This window comes from Cryptomeria japonica, chromosome 8, assembly GCF_030272615.1.
Source record: "Cryptomeria japonica chromosome 8, Sugi_1.0, whole genome shotgun sequence".
NCBI lineage: Eukaryota > Viridiplantae > Streptophyta > Pinopsida > Cupressales > Cupressaceae > Cryptomeria > Cryptomeria japonica.
Genome location: NC_081412.1, coordinates 217,556,471 through 217,566,766, shown reverse-complemented (window position 1 = coordinate 217,566,766; position 10,296 = coordinate 217,556,471).

The following is a 10,296-nucleotide window of genomic DNA, read 5'->3' as shown; positions in this document are numbered from 1 at the left end:
CATAAGTAGATTCGGATATCGGTATATTCAATACCCGAAGTTCACTTACATTTAAATTCAGGGGTTTTCCCGATCTCCCTATAAGCTCCCAGCTTACCCTACCAACCGAGTTGTGCTACTAGAGGTTGTGAAGCAATTAGAGGGATATATGACAGTTCAAAGAGATAAGCAGAAGAAGGCAGGAACCTCCTCTCTCACGATTGGAAATGGACTAGAAACGTGCCCATCATCACAAGTTGTTGCCACTATTGAGAAAGAGCTGGCTTGATACCCTTTTTACCAGTGCAAAGCAAGAAAGAATTTTGATCCATTCCATAAGATGAAAAGGGTCGAAGGGATGACATTTGAGCACAGAGCTGATTTGGAAGATTATTGGGCTAACGCAGCCAATAGTTTCGAAATCAGGAGGAGATTTTGGTCAAGGATTCCCTTGAGCATGGTAAGAGCAACAGAAGTATTCAAAGTTGCTGATCAAGTAGAAGACAGTCTTGAGCTTCAGCAGCCAGGCTTTGAGAAGATGAGGAATGAGCCACTAACCTTGGTCGATTGGTCAGAGGGAGAGAAGTCAGATCTGGCAGACCTCATGAGGACGGTGGTCGAATACTCTAAGTGGTGGACATCTGAGAGGACGAAACAATTGAAGTCTAAAGGTGTGGCCCTGACCTATGATTTAATGGGAGTAGATGACTCTCTGTCCTCCAACCCTTGTATCTCTGCAGGCAATGCTCGGAATCCAGAGAGTGTTGGGTCCCGGAAAAGGAAGGAATTAGTTGGAAGCTTTGGAAAGGCCAGGGGAAAGAAAATTGTCGGGGAGAGACGTGAGTCCAACGAAGGTCATTCCATTCTAATTGCCGCATCTGTTGTCCCTGACCAAAATGCAGTTGAAGAACAAGAGATGGACACATATATGTTGAATAATGAAGCGAGAGTGCCTTCTCCTTTGATTGAGGAAATAATGAGAGAAGCTGTCCAAAATCCTGACAGGGAACAAGTTTTAAATGCAGCCACAAAAGTTGAAGAGCCTGAGCCCCCAGTAGTTTTCCTCGATGGTATAGTTACTGGAACAGGAAGGACAGATGATGGACTTGATCAAAATACTGTGGAGCAGTCAACCATTCCTGATTAGTTGAGGGAAAGGATAAGGGCTAAGGTTCCTAAGGAAACCCATTCTGAAGAATATAGCAGCATTTTTGGCAAAGGTGAACGAACCAGTCATAGTCAAGCGACCTAAGCCAGCCAGAAAATTCTCTTCGATTCAGAGGGATAGTGCAGGGTTTAGGACAGTTCAGATAGCTGTGCCAAAGGAAGGAAAAACTCAGGACAATATTGCCCCAGAGGATTATAAGATTACCACTATAGAGTTGGGTAAGCCTACTCAGGACCAAGAAGTCCAGTACTTTGACGACTCTTGCAACATCCTCAAGGCAAGGCTAGCCCAGGAGAAGGAGAAAAGAAAGAAGGTTGAGGAAGAGAACCAACAGTGGAGGAAATATGTTCTCCATCTAACCAGGCCACTCAACCATGAGATACCAGTCACCCCTTCGCAGCCTCTTCAACAAGAGTCAATGAAAGATTACGAGGACATGAAGGGCACATTCACACAAGCCAAGGAATGGATTTCAGATGCTTTGGCACATGCTGACATACTTGTAGAAAATTTAGTATCAGCACATGAGTCGGCCTCTTCATTGGTCAGTCGAATTCAGGACCTAGCTGCAAATTGGGAAGATGTTGAAGAAATTCAAGATTAAATACTTCCACAACTGAAGGCTATCTGAGGTCTGTCAAAACGAAGTTTGGTGGATGCAGGTGGCATACAGGTTGGGGATAGATATGACTTTAACACTTGGTATTATGCTTTAGTCACCAGGATTGAAGTCTTGAAGAAATCCGAGAGTAAGTGCTTTGAAACAAAGGAAAGTGTCAGAGAAATTTTGAGTAAGGTGTTTTGTGTAGCATCAGAGATATGGAAGAAAGAGAGTATACGAGAAAAACACTTGCAGGCAAAGAACCTAAGAGCCAGAATTCAGTCGAGCTTTTTCAAAGACTCGGGGATGATTGATAAGGGCGATCTTTCAAGGATTGCAAGTTTTCTCTTCATTGACAAGAACTTTCTTGCCCAAGCAGTTGAGTGGGAAGGCATCCTCGCCACATGTACTGATGATGTGGACATCATCGACTTCCAGATTAGCAACTTGCCAAGTGTCACTATGGAGGAGGTTAGGCTCATCGTGTCTAGATACATTGAATCTACAAAAGGGGAAACTGGACACTCACCTCAGTGACAATAGCAGCTGTGCCACTTGTCACTTTCTCATTCTTTCAAACTAATAGAGTTTTGGGAAACCCTAATTAGGGTTTGTAGCTTTCAATCCGGGCCCTTGATCGTTGTTTGATCTCGGTCGTTCATTAATTTTTGAAAAACTATATAAGGCTACCTCCTCTCATTTGGAGAGTGTGAGGTTTTTGACATATTGTTGTGTGAAGGTCATTTTCAAACAATATATTGCATGTGCGCTTTCTCTTAAGGCTTTGTAATCTCTGTTATTCGAATGATTAGCATGGTTTCAATTTCCTCAACACTTTAATTAAAGTTAATTTAGATTTGCTTTCATGTTGTTAGAATGGAATGAAGGATTTGATAAGCATTAATTGACGGTGTATCTCTGTTCATACTTTTGGTGAATGGATGATTTCCATTTCACTGTGCAAAGTTAGTCTGAGCCTATCCTCTGTGCATGCCAATATTTCGATCATAAGCACAACCCATTGAAGATTGCACCCGCTTTGTGTAGTTGTCCTCAGTGTGGCGAAGCAAAGTGTGGTTTCCCGAGAGCACCCATTTAATACCGTCTCCGGAATTCGTAGGATTAGATCAGCCTTCTGAAACCCTATCCCTTTTTCCCTTTTTTGAAAGTCTAAATCCCCGAAAATCAAAAAAAAAAAGAAAGAGCCTAAAATTGCTAAATCCATCTAAGTCCAGAAGCTTAAAAGACATTTGTTAACGTAAGTCCCCCTTGAGATTTTCAGCAAACACTACCTGAGTAGCTATCCCACTAAAGTCGCTTGTTCGCACATATAGACCTTGGAATCAGTAGTGATTTTTCAAGAGAGGATAGAATACCTTTGGGTATCTTATTCTAATGTTTGGTAGATGATAAAACAAACACCAACAGGTTCCCAACTTAACCCTAAAAGGGACACCCAACTTAGGAGATATTAAATTTTCACTTAAAAAAATTTAAGTGATACACTTTATGATTTTATTTTAATATTTCATTAAAACATTAATTGCCTGCGAGAACCACTTAAAAATTCATATCTCCCTTATTATTGCTCAGAAACTAAATCCATCAAAAGCTGGGGCCACAGTTCACCATGCCAATGAAAATAGGACCATGTCTATTTTTAGCATTTTTTCCCTAAAAAATAGGAAATCCTCATAAGATGTCAGAATTTGATGAAACGAAGACCAGAACTGAACTCAACACTGAACTAGAACAAATAGACTGACTACCCCTCAAGATACTGCATCATTGACCCCCTTATCCATACCCTGTTAGCCTACAAGGGTCCAAAAATAGGCTAACTCCTCAAACCACTATCCCTAACTAGGATGGGGGACATTACATTATTTGTGCTTGCTAGTAGGGGAGCCAGCCCTCAACCCTACCATGTATTGCAATAAGGAGCACACTAGGGGCGCTGCTCTCGAACCCCACAAGGGGTAGAGCCCCCAATGGGGCACTGCCCCTCAACTCTACTGGGGGCTCTGCCCCTAGACCCCCCCGCAAGGAACATTGCCCCTTGACCCCATTGGGGGCTCTACCCCAAATCCCCACAAGGGGCACCTACCCCTTGACCCCAAATCTCCACCCACCATCGTAATCCAATCATTGCCATGTTTTTTAATGTTTATTAGTTTAAACTTCACTTAGTATGCAAAAGTTTCATTTGCAATTCTTATACTTATTCTTGGTTTGCTCCCAAAAAGTCTGCCCACCATTGTTAATGTTCAAATTTCAATGCAATCATTGTCAAGTTTTTAATGTTTATTAGTTTAAACTTTACATAGTATGCCAAAGTTTCATTTACAATTCTTATACTTATTCCTTATACATGTTTTAATAACAAATTTTTCAAGAACTATATGTATTTGCAACACCCCCCACCACTATCCCCGCACCATCCCCCCACCATCCCCAAACTTAGGCGCTTGGTCCCCCATCCTCGAAACCCGTCCCCCAATCAGGAAACTCCATGGAATTATGTAAAATATATAAGCATCACTGAATAACAGCTAGCAAACATGTTTTTGTATCTTGGCCTTGTAGGCTTTCCAATAATCTTCAATTTATATTACCATCCTCGAGGGTAAGGAAGGTAAGAGTTAGCAACTTGACAATTGGAATCAGGGAAAGTTTAGTGCATGATTTATAATTTTATTCCATATATATTATATTCAAACTTAGCTAGCAAATCATTTTGAGAATATGAAGAAAACTCAATGCTAGATGTCCAAGGGATTGTATTCTGTTAGTAATGGGGGACACTCATACATGCATATTCCATTTTTTATCCATCCAACTGCAATAAGATGTCCAATAACCCATCAGACAAGCAGCAAGGTTGTGGAGTAACGTTATGGGGTACAAGCAAGAGTAACCAAAGTTTGATGGGATACATTTGAGTGTGTGGTCCAAATCCACAATCTATTGAGTGTGGAAAAAGCTTACCTGACATAAGAATGCCATCTGATCTAACCACACATCATGTTAAAGGTGCCCATAACCCCACCCAAGGTTTACATAGAAAACAAAAAACTAAACTCTATGTCAGGTAAGCATTTCACAATTGCAAACATGTTTTAATCAATTTATATAAAGTTAGGTGGATAAGGAACGTTTTTCTGGAATGCTCAGTGGTGTGCGTAGTATTCTGGTTATAATCTGCAAACTTATGAATCTCTGATGTGAAAACAAGCCAACTAATGCAATAAGACGTATAATAAATTTCCTGATTTTCCTCATTAAGCAATAACTAAACTTCAACATCACAGTGGAGGTAGACTGACATGAAGGAGTCAAACCTCAACAGTTCTAAAAACAGGAGTAGAAGAATAATGTTAAGTCTGCATTGAACAAGGAGGACAACTTAAGGGCACCCTGGACGGCAAAAAAGTTGCATCAGTTGTATCGTCACAGATTATTGCGGACTTGACTATCAGCCCACAAAAAATAAATGTCACAAGCAGGGAAAAAATTTTGAGATGCATTTATACTGTATTGTGAGCAGATCAATATGTAAACATTGAGAAGGAAACTTCCGAGGAGCTGCGGTGTAATAGTAATGGGAACGTTTGTAAGAGCATATCCCAGATACAATTCCTCCTCCCCACAAGAGGGTTACTCATAATTCTAGAGCACATGTAGAGTAGTTTTGGTGTAATAATTGTGGTTTTAAATTTATTGCCCGAATCTACAATTCTTGACAAAATATTGTTTTATCCTGCATTGTATTGAAGGTGCGCGTAACCTTGCCCAAGATTTACAAAGCAAAAAATTAACATTAAAGAAAAAACATACGAGTTAAATTTTATATAATTAACCTTTTTGGAAATTCGCCAATTACGAAAGAAATAAAATAGCCAGTTTAATAAAGAAACTGCCTTGAAGTTTTAGTTTTGGTTGTTCAGAAGCTTAGTTCTGCCATTGTTGCTACTAAGGGGCTATTATATTATAAATAAACAAAAGGATGTCAATTCTATCATATATTGCATTTTCAGACATGAATTGGGGGAATGAAACACTCACTACTGGTTTTATAGTCTTCGATGGGTATAGCTTTTGTGTTCCTGCGCGCTCTGGCTTCTGCAGGATATGGGTGTTGAATGAACAATGTAGCCATGCAAAAGAGAGTCATTGCGGACATGCCTACATCTCTTCTTGAAATGGGGAGCTGACTGACCTTTTCTGCTATATGCCCACCTGCTAGAGCCTCCACCACAACACTTGAAGTGACTAAAATCTTTGTGTATTTTCGCGTGTGCGTGGCTTGAAGAAATGATGAACATCTCCAGTGATGTTGTATTTGCAGCAATGAGGTTGAAGAACACAAGGACCAAATTGTAGAGACCGCTCTGTTGGTGCACGAGGAATTCACATGGCATGGCAGAGCCATGGCTGACGTTTGAGAAAAAGGGAGCCTGTTTCTTCATTTTTCTCTTCAGGCATGAAATGTACGTTATCCACATCCCTAACCATATCGCCTAATTAAAACACACTTTGATTTCTCAAACATTTTATTTTTAGATTTCTTTTAGAAAGAAATTTAATGATAGGAAATCTGTTTTTTAGCTTTTGATTTTCTAATATCGATTTTTTTTTTCTAATAGTTTATCAAAAAGTTCAAGAGACTATAAATAAGGATCATACCATTTAAACACAATGGTATACCTAGGTGTTTAAATCATGACAATTTGAGAATTAGTTTTTTTTTAATTACTATTTTTGTTTGTATATAGTAGATTATAATATTATAAGGGAGTTGTGAATATTTTAATTATAGGTTTTTGATTCATCTTATCTTGTTGTTCGATTAGTACATATGACTTGCAAAATCTATAAGCATTCTTATTTTCATCCATTTTTATAGTTTGGTATTTTGGTACACTACCAACAAACTTATAATCTTGAGAGGCATGCATCATCTGATACTCCAAGTCAAAATTTATCTAATGGTGCATGGGACTTTTACAAAAGGCAGAAAAAGTTTTAATTGAAAAACCTTAGCATTATGACACATGGCAACATGATGATATAATAAAGTTAAAAGACACACACACAAAAATATCGTGTAGGCCACATAAGTAAAGTCATAGCTTAATCAAGGCCATGTGGCATGCTCACAAAGATTCCCAAAAAAGTGAAGAGGAAATATTGCATAAAAGAGCGTGGATCTTCAAATCTACCACTAATAGATTCATTTAACAACCCATGGGACACACAACCATTTGTAGTGTCGTAAATTGTACACCCTTGCTAGGGTGGTACAATTTCACACTTAGGTTAGCACCTGCCTTAGTGTGTTTGCATCTTGCATTGTGATTTCCCTTCAAGCATTTAATTAATTGATTTAATTAAATCTAAAGTCATATTTCATCACTCCCCACATTATAAAATTAGGCCCTTTACCCTAAGTGTGCCCCTTTTTATTTTATTCCTTCAGTAAATCATTTAATCATAAACCCTAATTATGTCCTATTTCGACCTTTAAGGTCCGATTTCGCATATCAAAACACCTCAAAATCATATGTAACTTTGGGATTCTCTCTAATATCATCATATCTAACGGCCCTGAAAAGTTTGGTGAAAAGTTGGTCTGATCGTGGTGGGAGTGCACATGGTCCTTGACTTTTTTCTCGAAATTTTGGGAGCATAATTCTATGATATTATAATGCTTAACCCCAAAATATTGGCGGGAAATTCAATTCCTAGGTCGGCCTAAAGACGAAATTATGTTGAAATTAAGATCTAGGGTTTCATACATAAGAGCTCTCTTTCTTCATTTGAAGGCAACTAAGATCTATCTATTGGATCTGAGAATCTAAGAGTAGATTTTTGGAGCACAAGAAGCCTTCTATGTAGTGAAAGAGAAGCCTATGTGGAGTCTTCAACAACATTCAACAACATTTCATCAAGCATTCATCATCAATTAGGAGTCTTGAAGACATTGAAGAGTAACAGGAGATCTAGTGGCAATATCTCTCCCTTGGGGATTGGTATGATTTCATGTTTTTTACATGTCTTTGTATGAGCTTCTTTACATCAATTTGCATTTTTACATTCATGATTTAGATCATTTAGCATATTTTTTTTAAAGCATTGTCATTTATATTCACATTTACTTTTAGGGTTTACTCGCATGCGTAGGGTAGCTCTAGTTTCTTTCAGTTTAGGATCTTGTATACACACAAGGTTCTAGCACACACATTTTCAATACTTTATCAGCTATTTGTGGAGGTGGAAATCACCAACACAGGGGTTTGACTGAGGCAAAACCCTATATAGTCACCCAAACCTTCCCTTTTCAGTTGCAGGTGCAGAAACAGGTACTTGGAAGCAGTTTTGGATCAAGAAAAGGCATCAGAACCACCCAGAATCATCAGATCTGCCCTAATCTGCCTAGGATAGGTCGTGGCACCCTGGTCCTACCCAGGACAAGGGCATGGCGCCCTGGTCCCTCCATTTTGCAGTGAAATTTGACAGGTTGCAATCTCAGGTCATCAAATTTGCAATCTTTCAGTTACAACTCTCTGTCAGATTCTCAGGGACAGTGGCGTGGCACCCTAGTACTAGTCAATTTGGCTTAGTTTGCAACATCAGGTACACATCCAAAATCCTCCCCCTTTCATGCTTTCAGTATCTCAATTTCAGATCTACAAGTTTGTGTAATTTCAAGTTCATTTATGCTTCATTCTTTGTCTCCTAGTCTAGTTGATCATTCAAACCCTAGTTTTTCTAATCATTTGCAACAAGAGGAATAGAAACCCTAAGAGATAGTCCTTGACTCTCTCTTCCTCACAAGAAGTAGCCAAAGTTATCTATCTCCCTAGGCTCTTTCATATTCCCAATGTGTTGGCAAAAGTGGGATTAGGTCCTAGTCACCCGATCTCGCTTTTCCCGCCTCCACATTTTGGTGAACCCGACATGAGTCCAATATTCTCTAATTCTGATTTATGTTCTCAGATCTGAGTGTTTTTGCTATTTCAAATTCAATTCCTTGCAAATTTCAAAAAAAAAATTGAGGTTAATTTTGTTAAAACCCTAATTTTTTAATTCAAAATTGAACTTGTGGATAGCTTAATTTGGATAATTAATTTCAGATATGGTTTAGGAACACATTTCACTCATAAATGCCATTTTCTAAATCAACATTTAGAGTGTTTGTATTGGCTAAAATTGAACATTTCCTTCTATTTTGCATATGTTATCATTTTAAAGAGGAAAATTTTTGTCATGATGCATTCATTTCGTAAATGTGATAATGGGTTATCTTCCCTTGTTTCAATTTTTCCATCTCCTAAAGAACATCCTCCTATCTATGACAACATTTTAGTGCCTAAAAGAGTTGTTACCAATCCCTTCAAAACTCTCCCATGCTCTAAGGATGAAGATTTGAAGAGTGATCTTGACAATTCTCGTAAAATGTGCCCTTCCCATCTAGCTATCTTAGAGGAAGATGATATCATAAACACCTTTCTTAGTGTTGTAGATAGCTAAAAATGTCTAATTGATCATGTACTAATTATTCTTCTAATTGATTAAATAATTCTTTAATTATTTAATTAAGTTAATTAATCTCATTCTTCTAAATTCATATTTCCTCATCATCTTACTAATTATTCTATTTTCAATTCTATCATCGTTTAATCATTCAAACCATTTTCTAATATTAATTAAATATTTATTATTTAATTAATTGTGATTTTTAATCCTTAATTTAAATAAATTCATTTTCAATTTCTATCTCTATTCAATTAATCATTCAACCCTTTTCTAAATATTAATTAAATATTTATAATTTAATTAATTATGATTTTAATGCTTTAATTTAAATAATCTTTATTATTTAATTAAAGTCCATTTCTAAATAATTAAACAGTTTCTTTAATTTATTTAATTAGTTAATTAATTCTTCTAATTCAAATTTCAAATCCCCAAATTCTAATTTCATTTAATTTCAAATTCTTCTAATTTCTCCCAATTACAAATACATGTGCATGATTTCAAAGATTAAATTGAAAATCAAAGTCAAGTTCTAAATATATTCAAATAATAAATTTAATTTAAAATAAATTCAATATTTGAATCAAAATCCCCATGCAAAGAACAAATTGAAAATCAAAGTCAAAGGGCAAGCACATGCTAAATTAATTAATTCAATCAATTAATTAATTAATTCAATTATCTCTTCAATCTCTATTTCTATCTTTTAGTTAGCTTTTTCTAAATTAAGCTCTCAATCAGCTTTCAATCAGTTAACTATCTCCTCATCTTTATGTCCTCCAATCATCCTTTTTCATCTTTCAATCAGCTTTTTTCTCAAGCAGTTGACTCATTTATCTATTCAATCTATTCAATTCCACCTCCAAATTAGCAGTTCAACTATCAATCAGCATGTGAGCTCACCTGAGTTCCACCTCTTAATCAATTTGTTCCACCTTTCATTCAATCTCGTCCAATTATCTATAAATTGAGCATTCAATCTCCATTTTCAACAATCACGAACTTTGAA